Genomic DNA, 12018 nt, shown 5'->3' on the forward strand with positions numbered 1-12018 from the left:
ACGAATACTCCAGGAGCAGACAGCTTCACTATTAAATGCTTCCAAACATATAAGGAAAAATAATAATAGTGTTACACAAATTCTTCTAGAAACTAGAGAATACTGAAATACTTCTTAACTGGTTCTATGAGACCAGCATCGCCCTGTTACAAAATACTAATTGAGGCAGAAAGAAGTTAAAACGGGTGCAACAGAGAGCTTTTCTCAGCATGCAGTTCCGCGGAGTTAAGGCGTAGACCACAGCAACTGAAGGACAGTGCACCCTGAGAAGATTTCAGGGTTTGGCAGTCTATGGTTTGGATACACAGGCCTCTAGGTGCATATCTCAGGAAGAATTTCAGTGACCCAGATCCCTGCATCCTCCCATACATAGAAAAGTACTAAAATCACTAACTTGAGATATCTGTTCTTTGTGATTAACAGTAATGTTTTACCAAGATACATGCTTGACTCTTTCTATTCCCAGGCCAAAACCGTATATAAACTGGCTTCTCCCTTAGTCTTTGGAGCAGTTTCCTCAGAGCCACTAACAGGCTGTCTCCCAAGCTATAGTGCTCAGCAAGACCCTGACTAAAGCATAAACTCACAACTTTTATGTTGTGTGTCTTTCTTTAACTGAACATAAGCAAAAATAATCCAAAATATATAAAATGATTATCATGACTGAGTGTGGTTTATACTAGAAATGACAGAATGTTTAACATTTAAAAATCAATATTCTTTCCACTTTACAGATTATGAGGGGAAAACATATGAGTACTACATAGGTGCTAGAAAAAATATTTCATAAAATTCAAGACCCACTAAACTCTCACAAAACTAGAAATAGAAACGTCTTAGTCTGTGAAAGGACACACGATAATATTTAATAACAAAATAGTGAATGCTTTCCTCCTGGATTCAGGCACAAGACAAGATTATCCTCTATCAGCTTGTCTATTCAATTGGCAGTCTTATTTAATGCAAGAAGGCTAGAGAAAGACAAAGAAAGTGCAGACTAAACTGAAAACTGAAACTTTCATTATTTATAGCTGGCATGATTGTGTATGCAGATAATCCAAGATAATCCACAAAAAAGTACTACAATTACAAGGTGAATTTCTAAGGTCCCTAGATGAAGGCTCAATATGGTAACAACAGTTGGAAATCGTGATCTAAAAATTTTGTGTAGAATAGCACCAAGTAACATCAAGTGTCATCTGTCCTTTAGTAACTGAAAGAACAACTGGACAAACACTCAGGATACAGAATATCTAACAACACTGTCACACCCATGTTTTAGTTAACAATCAAAGTGTCCAAAATTTACCAAACAACTTCAGAGTACACCTTATTAAGGTCATATGAAATATTACCCAGGGCAGACCATAGATTGCTACATAAAATAAGCTGCAAAGATGGAAATCTTAGAGTTTGTGTTCTGAACATAGTGAAATAAAATTATAAATCAATACAATAAGAAGACTAAAAATGTCCCAATGTTTGGAAATTAAGCAGCATACTTCGGAGTAACCCACGGGTGAAAGGAAGAAACAAAAGAGATAACATTTTTAATTCCACACTGAATGTTAATGAAAACATACTGCTATGGACTGAATGTCTGCATAACTCCACAACTCATACTAACCCCAAGGTGATGGTATTAGGAACCGGAGCATTTCAGATGAGATAACACCGTGGGAGTACAGCCCTCATGAATGGGATTAATGCATTTATAAAACAGACCCTTAGTGAAAGTGAGAAATAGATTTAAGGGACTAGATCTGATAGACAGAGTGCCTGATGAACTATGGACGGAGGTTCATGACCTTGTACAGGAGACGGGGATCAAGACCATCCCCAAGAAAAAGAAATGCAAAAAAGCAAAATGGTTGTCTGAGGAGGCCTTAAAAATAGCTGTGAAAAGAAGGGAAGCAAAAAGCAAAGGAGAAAAGGAGAGATATATCCATCTGAATGCAGAGTTCCAAAGAATAGCAAGGAGAGATAAGAAAGCCTTCCTCACCGATCAGTGCAAAGAAACAGACGAAAACAATAGAATGGGAAAGACTAGAGATCTCTTCAAGAAGATTAGAGATACCAAGGGAACATTTCATGCAAATGGGCTCAATAAAGGACAGAAATGGTATACACCTAACAGAAGCAGAAGATATTAAGAAGTGGCAAGAATACACAGAAGAACTGTGCAAAAAAGACCTTCACGACCCAGATAATCACAATGGTGTGATCACTCACCTAGAGCCAGACATCCTGGAATGTGAAGTCAGGTGGGCCTTAGGAAGCAACACTACAAACGAAGCTAGTGGAGGTGATGGAATTCCAGTTGAGTTATCTCAAATTCTTAAAGATGATGCTATGAAAGTGCTGCACTCAATATGCCAGCAAATTTGGAAAAGTCAGTAGTGGCCACAGGACTGGAAAAGGTCAGTTTTCATTCCAATCCCAAAGAAAGGCAATGCCAAACAAAGAATGCTCAAACTACCGCATGATTGCACTCATCTCACACACTAGTAAAGTAATGCTTAACATTCTCCAAGCCAGGCTTCAGCAATATGTGAACCGTGAACTTCCAAATGTTCAAGCTGGTTTTAGAAAAGGCAGAGGAACCAGAGATCAAATTGCCAACATCTGCTGGATCATTGAAAAAGCAAGAGAATTCCAGAAAAAAACATATATTTCTGCATTAGTGACTATGCCAAAGGCTTTGACTGTGTGGATCACAATAAACTGTGGAAAATTCTAAAAGAGATGGGAATACCAGACCACCTGACCTGCCTCTTGAGAAACCTGTATGCAGGTCAGGAAGCAACACTTAGAACTGGACATGGAACAACAGACTGGTTCCAAATAGGAAAAGGAGTACATCAAGGCTGTATATTCTTACCATGCTTATTTAACTAATATGCAGAGTACATCATGAGAAACACTGGGCTGGAGGAAGCACAAGCTGGAATCAAGATCGCTTGGATAAATATCAATAACCTCAGATATGCAGATGACACCACCCTTATGGCAGAAAGTGAAGAGGAACTAAAGAGCCTCTTGATGAAAGTGAAAGAGGAGAGTGAAAAAGTTGGCTTAAAGCTCAACATTCAGAAAACTAAGATCATGGCATCCAGTTCCATCACTTCATGGCAAATAGATGGGGAAACAGTGGAAACAGTGTCAGACTTTATTTTGGGGGGCTCCAAAATCACTGCAGATGGTGATTGCAGCCATGAAGTTAAAAGACGCTTACTCGTTCGAAGGAAAGCTATGACCAACCTAGAGAGCATGTTAAAAAGCAGAGACATAGCTTGGCCAACAAAGCTCCATCTGGTCAAGGCGATGGTTTTTCCAGTGGTCATGTATGGATGTGAGAGTTGGACTATAAAGAAAGCTGAGTGCCAAAGAATTGATGCCTTTGAACTGTGGTGTTGGAGAAGACTCTTGAGAGTCCCTTGTACTGCAAGGAGATCCAACCAGTCCATCCTAAAGGAGATCAGTCCTGGGTGTTCATTGATAGGACTGATGTTGAAGCTGAAACTCCAGTATTTGGCCACCTGATGCGAAGAGCTGACTCATTTGAAAAGACCTTGATGCTGGGAAAGATCGAAGGCCGGCGGAGAAGGGGACAACAGAGGATGAGACGGTTGGATGGCATCACCGAAACAATGGACATGGGCTTGGGTGGACTCCGGGAGTTGGTGATGGACAGGGAGGCCTGGCGTGCTTTAGTTCATGGATCGCAAAGAGTCAGACATGACTGAGCCACTGAACTGAACTGAATGGGGCCAGATGCCATAATCTAGGTTTTTTTAATATTTAGTTTTAAGCAAAGTAAAGACAGAGTGAAAGGCTTTATACTACAACTAATTTTTATTTTTATTTTTTCCATTTATTTTTATTAGTTGGAGGCTGATTACTTTACAATATTGTAGTGGTTTTTGCCATACATTGACATGACTCAGCCATGGATTTACATGTGTTCCCCATCCTGATCCTGCCTCCTAACTCCCTCCCCACCCCATCCCTCTGGGCTTTCCCAGGGCACCCGCCTTGAGCACTGTCTCATGCATCCAACCTGGGCTGGTGATCTGTTTCACCCTTGATAATATACATGTTTTGATGCTGTTCTCTCAAAACATCCCACCCTCGCCTTCTCCCACAGAGTCCAAAAGTCTGTTCTGTACATCTGTGTCTCTTTTTCTGTTTTGCATATAGGGTTATCGTTACCATCTTTCTAAATTCCATATATATGTGTGAGTATACTGTATTGGTCTTTATCTTTCTGGCTTACTTCACTCTGTATAATGGGCTCCAGCGTCATCCATCTCATTAGAACTGATTCAAATGAATAATTTTTAATGGCTGAGTAATATTCCATGGTGTATATGCACCACAGCTTCCTTATCCATTTGTCTGCTGATGGGCATCTAGGTTGCTTCCATGTCCTGGCTATTATAAACAGTGCTGCAATGAACATTGGGGTGCACGTGTCTCTTTCAGATCTGGCTTCCTCGGTGTGTATGCCCAGGAGTGGTATTGCTGGGTCATATGGCAGTTCTATTTCCAGTTTTTTAAGGAATCTCCACACTGTTCCCCCTAGTGGCTGTACTAGTTTACATTCCCACCAAGAGAAGAGGTGGCTCTCTTGTAGACAGCATATATAGGGGTCTTGTTTTTGTATCCATTCAGCCAGTCTTTGTCTTTTGGTTGGGGCATTCAACCCATTTACATTTAAGGTAATTATTGATAGGTATGGTCCTGTTGCCATTTACTTTGTTGTTTTGGGTTTGCGTTTATACAACCTTTCTGTGTTTCCTGTGTAGAGAAGATCCTTTAGCATTTGTTGAAGAGCTGGCTTGGTGGTGCTGAATTCTCTCAGCTTTTGCTTGTCTGTAAAACTTTTGAATTCTCCTTCATATCTGAATGAGATCCTTGCTGGCTACAGTAATCTAGGTTGTAGGTTATTCTCTTTCATTACTTTATATGTCCTGCCATTCCCTTCTGGCCTGAAGGGTTTCTATTGATACGTCAGCTGTTATCCTTATGGGAATCCCTTTGTGTGTTATTTGTTGTTTCTCCCTTGCTGCTTTTAATATTTGCTCTTTGTGTTTGATCTTTGTTAATTTGACTAACATGTGTCTTGGGGTGTTTCACCTTGGGTTTATCCTGTTTGGGACTCTCTGGGTTTCTTGGACCTGTGTGACTATTTCCTTTCCCATTTTAGGGAAGTTTTCAGCTATTATCTCCTCGAGTATTTTCTCATGGCCTTTCTTTTTGTCTTCTTCTTCTGGGACTCCTATGATTCAAATGTTGGGGCGTTTCACATTGTCCAAGAGGTCCCTGAGGTTGTCCTCATTTCTTTTGATTCTTTTTTCTTTTTTCCTCTCTGCTTCATTTATTTTCACCATTTTATCTTCTGCCTCACTTATCCTATCTTCTGTCTCCGTTATTCTACTGCTGGTTCCCTCCAGAGTGTTTTTGACCTCATTTATTGCATTATTCATTTTTCTTTTTGCATTATTCATTTTTAATTGACTCTTTTTTATTTCTTCTAGGTCCTGATTAAACATTTCTTGCATCTTCTCAATCTTTGTCTCCAGGCTATTTATCTGTAACTCCATTTTGTTTTCAAGATTTTGGATCATTTTTATTATCATTATTCTAAATTCTTTTTCAGGTAGATTCCCTATCTCCTCCTCTTTTGTTTGACTTGGTGGGCATTTTTCATGTTCCTTTACCTGCTGGGTATTTCTCTGCCTTTTCATCTTGTTTAGATTGCTGTGTCTGGAGTGGCCTTTCTGTATTCTGGTGGTCTGTTGTTCCTTTTTATTGTGGAGGTTTCACCCAGCGGGTGGAGTTGGACGATTGGCTTGTCAAGGTTTCCTGGTTAGGGAAGCTTGCGTCGGTGTTCTGGTGCGTGGAACTGGATTTGTTCTCTCTGGAGTGCAATGGAGTGTCCAGTAGTGAGTTTTGAGATGGGTCTATGTGTTAGGTGTGACTTTGGGCAGCCTGTATGTTGATACTCAGGGCTATGTTCCTGTGTTGCTGGAGAATTTGTGTGGTATGTCTTGCTCTGGAACTTATTGGCTCTTGGGTGGTGGTTGGTTTCAGTGTAGGTATGGAGTCTTTTGGATGATCTCTTATTACTTAATGTTCCCTGTAGTCAGGGGTTTTCTGGTGTTCTCAGGTCTTGGGCTTAAGCCTCCTGCCTCCGGATTTCAGTCTTATTCTTCCAGTAGCCTCAAGACTTCTCCAACTAAACAGCACCAATAATAAAACTTCTAGGTTCATGGTGAAAAGATTCTCCACCGTGAGGGACACCCAGAGAGGTTCACAGAGTTACATGAAGAAGAGGAGAGGGAGGAGGGAGATAGAGATGAGCAGGAGGAGAAAAAGGGGGAGTCAAGAGGAGAGAGACAGATCGACACAGTTTTCTGTTCTGTAAGTGTTCTCCGTAGCCCAGACACCCACAGAGATTCACAGAATTGGATTGGGAAGAGAAGGGGGAGGGAGGAAATAGAGGTGGTCTGAGGGAGAAAACAGAGAGTCAAAAGTGGATGAGAGTAATCAACACACTCCTGAGTAAAAATGGGTACTGAACATTGGATTCTTAGATATCCAAAATTGATATCAAATACTGAAAAACAAAGACTAAAAATCTAGAGTAGAGGTTAGACTCTTAAAAATACAATATTAAAAACAAAAACAAAAAATTTAAGGAATATATATGAAGTTCAGTTTAAAAATAGGGCCTCTTTTTTTTTTTTCAAGGTTATAGTGAAATGAAAATGAAAATTAAGGAGTAATAGAGGAGTAATAGAGGACTTTAGATGAAACTAAGAGAAAAAAATAAAAAATAAAAATTTTTTTAATTAAAAAAATAGTAAAAATATATGAAAATGAAAGTTAAGGAGTAACAGAGGAGTAATAGGGAATTTTAAAAGAAAATAAAAGAGAAAAAATTTTAAAAATTAACAAATGAAAAGAAAAAAAATTTTTTTAATTAAAAAAAAAAGTCAAAATATATCTAGGAATTTCTCTGGAGCTGTTGTGGGCAGTGTGGGTTTGGTTCAGTTTCAGCTAGCTCCCTGTTCCAGCTACACATCTCAATATCTCTAGGCCCCTTCCAGTGCAGTCGGTGTTATGTACAGGTATTTTAACCTGTTGCACCGATCACTTCTGAAGTAGTTCCCTTTGTTTATTTGGCTTCTGTTTGCCAGTCTCTTCAGTGTCTAATTTCCGCCCTGACACCGGCGGGCAGAGGTGGTCTCTTTTTTAGGTTCGCTTGTTCAGTGTTGCTGTGGGGAGGGAGGGGCGCTGCAGACAAATGTCACTGGCGTGTGTGGGGAGCACTCACAGTGTTCCGGCCACACTGGGTCTGCCCCCGCTCACAGCGCGTGTGCTACACTGCTCAGGCTCCAGGCTGCTCTTTAGGGAGTGGGCCCTGAGTTGCGTGCACTTCCCAGGCCTAAGCCGCTCAGATTCAGGTTTTCGGGTCCTCCACAAAGGCGCAGACTCGGTTGGGCCTGCGTTTTGTGCCTTCCCGGCCCGAGCAGCTCAGGCAGCCAGGAGCTTGATGGGCACACTCTCCCCGGGTGCGGTGTGCCTTCTCCCCTCCGTGGTCCCAGCCTCAGTTTCCCTGTGTGCCGGTCGGGTGTGCCTTGTGTCCCTTCTGGGGAGCTGGCCTCTAGCCACGACCCTCCCGGCGGATGTCAGCCATCCAGAATCTCAGGAAGTCTTTGGTTAGAAACTGGGAGCCTGTTTGCAGTTTGGTAGGGGTGCTGTCTCTGGGGCCGAGTTTGCCCCTTTCCCCTCCCCCCTGCCTCCTACCTCCGGCGGGGGATGGGCCAGCCCGCAGCTGGCTAGCTCTTCTCTGGGATTGCTCAGTCCCTTTGTTCTGCGAATGGGCCCGCAGTGTGTTCGGGTCAGTTAATTTTTTCTCTCTTGCTATCCCACAGTTTAAGTTGCTATCTCTCGTTAGCTCCCTCTGGTTGCCCTCAGGGCATGCAGGCCCAGTCCTTGCACTAAGCAATGCCGCCCGCTCCTCTCCGTTCCGCCCCCACTTGCTGGTGGTGGATGCGGGTGTCTGGGGTACTTTTCTGCTGGTAGTTGCTTTTAGGCATGTAATCTGTGGGTTTTATTTATTTATTTTATTTATTTTTCCTCCCAATTAGGTTGCCCTCTGAGATTCGAAAACTTCCCCCAGACCCGCCAGTGAGAGGGTTTCCTGGTGTTTGGAAACATCCTCCATTACGACTCCCTTCCTGGGACGGGTCTCCGTCCCTAGCTCTTTTGTCTCTTTTTATCTTTTATATTTTGTCCTGCCTCCTTTTGAAGACGATGGGCTGCTTTTCTGGGCGCCTGATGTCCTCTGCTAGCGATCAGAAGTTGTTTTGTGAAGTTTGCTCAGCGTTCAAATGTTCTTTTGATGAATTTGTAGGGGAGAAAGTGGTCTCCCTGTCCTATTCCTCCACCATCTTAGCTCCTCCTCCGCCACAACTAATTTTTAAATGCTAAGAAAATCATTGAAAGATCTAAGGAAGTGAAGGGAGATTCCATGTTCACATATTGGAAATTCAATATATGTAAGAAGTCAATTCTCCACAATTCTTCTAGAATTTTTACAAAGATACAGCAATCAAGATAGTGCAGAACTGGCAAAATGATAAAGAGATTGTTATAGCCACGCTTTCCGGGAAACAAACTCACTCAGAAGGACAATGCAGATACTGGAGTGCAGTTTATTACACCGGTGGGCCCAAGGCAGAGTCTCCTCTTAGCCAAGGACCCCAACCAGCATTTGTGAAAATCTTTTATACCCCATGTGTACGTGTCCAAATCCCCTGAGGCTTACAAAGGAAGGGTAAATACAATCACAATAACCCCATCATTCACGTGTTATGTGTTCAAACAGTTAATAATCAATAAGCCCGCGGTTATATTCCAACCAGCTAATAACTGGTAAGCCTGTGGTTACATTCTGATAGACACTGTCCGGAGGCAGGGGTGATTAGTGTCTGTTTTCTCTTAGGCAATGAGTAACCTGAATGTGATCTTCAAGATTCCCCTGCCCAGAGGGGGGGGGGGGTCTTATCCTTCCATTGTCATTCCCACAGGCGCTAAGCACAGACCTCAGAGTCCATTGGAGAGGTGGCCGCGCACGACCAGCACAGACGGGCCTGAGATGGCGTCCAGGCCCTATGAATTCCTTCTTCATTCCCCCCTCTTGATGCTCTTAGTTTCCATAATGAGCATCATTTATTGAGATATATTGTACCTTAGCCCTCCTGCCACCCACATGAGAGAATGCTATCAACCTCTGGGTTACAAAATTCACAAGGCATTGTAGGAAGCAGGGCCCACAAAGCAGTATGATCAAGATTACTATAACAACAGTTCATTAGACATGGCTTTCACTTGATTTTGCATATCCTCCTAGGCAATAGATACATTTCCAGACAGGTCAGGGATGTACACACAACATTCAACTTTAATTATGGTGCAAGTCCCTCCTTGGGCTGCTGTGAGTATGTCTAATGCCATCCTATTTTGAATTATTGCCTTCCTCATCTGAATCTGTTCTTCATTCAAAGCTTTAACGGCTTTAGTACTGTCCAAGAGGGCCTGTTTAGTGAAATTAGTTAAGGCCTCTACCTTAACCATGATATCCGTTGTCCCTACAGAGGGTACAAACAAGGCAGCAAGATAGACATACCATTGGAACACGGATCGTGTCCATCTTGCATGCAGATAAGGCAGGTTTACTGGAGGCTGGTGTAGGCTAGGCTTAATTCTGCCATGGGCGAAAGCAAATCCTAATGTGCAACGCTCCACCCAGCCAACTGGTAACCATGGCCATAAGTTAAGCCCACGGAGCCACTGGGTCCCACTGGGGGCTACCCAGCAGATTCCAGGCCAGTCGGAACCAGGCCACTGAGCAGACTGATTGGGGTGATAGGTAACTTCCAAGATTTGTTTGCATTGTTCAGGGCACAAATAACAATTCTTTTGGGTCTAGGGGACGGTCTCCAAATCCAACTTTCTGTTCTTTTTGTTCCCAGCAAATAGTAGCAGGGGCAATCAGCTGTCCTTTCTCAGGAGTCATCCAGAAATATTCATCCCAGAACTGGTAGTATTGCTCAAGGTACCGGGAGGCCTGTCCCCCTTTTGTAAGGGAGCCCTTTTCCTCTTTAAGTTTCATATATGAGGTATAAGCCTTTGTTATCTCCATAAGGCTGGTGTTCATGTTAAATGTAACCCTATGTCCCTGGCCCATTGATGGCTTCTTCTTACACCAGGAGAGCAAAGAAAGGTTATGGTTGGTGAGAGAGAGGAAAGTTCCTTTCTGTTGTTAAAGTCCCCATAACGGAGTGGCGATACCCACCGGGGAGCCTGTCCATTACTGACAGGGGCATAGCCCCACATACCCAAGTTCAGAATTGCATTGGTGAGGCCGAGCAGCAGGAGTCGTTTACCCAGCTCCATCCTGTAGAGGGCTCGTCCAGGACCTCGTTTTCTTCTTCCTCCTCAGAATGATCTTGGCTTCCCGTGGGTCGGTGGGGTCCTTCTGGGTGGTCCACTTGGCGTCCTCCGGGTCAGCGTGGTATGCCTTCTTCGCTCTGGTGTGATGGATCAAGGGACAATACCTGCAACTTTAACTGCAGTAGGGGTAGTTAGAATAATATAAGGGCCCTTTCACCAAAGGGCTAGCAAATCATGTTTCCAATCTTTGACCCATACTTGGTCACCAAGTGTAAACTCATGAAACTGTTCCCCAAGGGGGAACGGCACCCTTTCTTGTACAAACTTAGCTACCCGATTTATTACCTTACCCAGTTCCATCTGCTGTGAAATCCTATCCCCCCTTACCTGAGGCAAATTTGTTGACACCTGTTTTATTATGGGAGGAGGCCTCCCATACACAGTTTCAAATGGAGAATAGCCTTGGGACTGTGGGGTCATCCTGAGTCTGAGCAGAGCCATTGGAAGCAAGTCCACTCAGGAGCAGTCAGTCTCTCTGATCCACTTGGAGAGTCTCTTTAAGTGTCCAGTTGGTTCATTCAACCATCTGAGAACTCTGGGCCTATACGCAGTGTGCAGTTTAAAGTTTTGCTTACGTGTTGTACTAAATCAGCTACAAAAGCTGGGCCATTACCTGATCCAATGCTGGTAGGGAATCCAAATCTGGGAACCATTTCCCTAAGCAGGCACCGGGCTACTTCTGATGCTCTTTCAGTCCAGGTAGGAAAAGCTTTTACCCATCTCAAGAACGCACATACCATGACCAGCAGGTAACGGTAGTGTCGGTGAGGTTTCATTTCAGTGAAGTCCACTCCCAGGTGTTCAAGGGGCAGTGTGCCTTTCAGCTGAATACCCGGAGGTTTTTGTCTGAATACCCAAGAGGCAGCATTAACCTGTGAGCAGGCAGCATGGCCTTGTTGGGTCGCTTGGTGTGTTTGGCTTACCAGAGTGTGTGCCAGCTCCTCCAGTACCAATAATTTGCCACCTGGCAGTTCCCACCATCTCTTTTCAGTCTTGATGGCCCCTTCCGCTTTGGCTAACCTGACAGCCGTTGTCCCTGTTTTATCAGGCTAGTGCCATCAGTATATAGGACCCAATTAGGGTCTGGAACCTTGAGCCCTTCTTTAAAACAAACCCCAGATACCTTACTTTCTGTTTGTAGATCTGTGCCCTCTTCTTCGACACCTGGTAACCTGCTTCCATCAACAGCTGGAGCAGTGCATTTGTCCCTTTCCAGCATTTTTCCTTGGTCTCAGGCAGCCAGCAGCAGGTCATCCCCGTATTGTAGGAGCTGACATCCGTACTCTTCCGGATGGAATGAGTTCAGATCAGAAGCCAAGGCTTCCCCAAAGATGGCTGTGGAGTTAGCCTTTGTTATCTGGTGCTCCTGACTGGATCTTCCCATTCAAAGGCAATGATGGGCTGTGATGCTGGGGCGAGGTGTATGCAGAAGAAGGCATCCTTGAGATCTAGGCAAGTGTAAACTTTAGTCCTCGGTGGGAGGAGGCTAAG

This window comes from Cervus elaphus, chromosome 19 (genome assembly GCF_910594005.1).
Source record: "Cervus elaphus chromosome 19, mCerEla1.1, whole genome shotgun sequence".
In the NCBI taxonomy this organism is placed as follows: domain Eukaryota; kingdom Metazoa; phylum Chordata; class Mammalia; order Artiodactyla; family Cervidae; genus Cervus; species Cervus elaphus.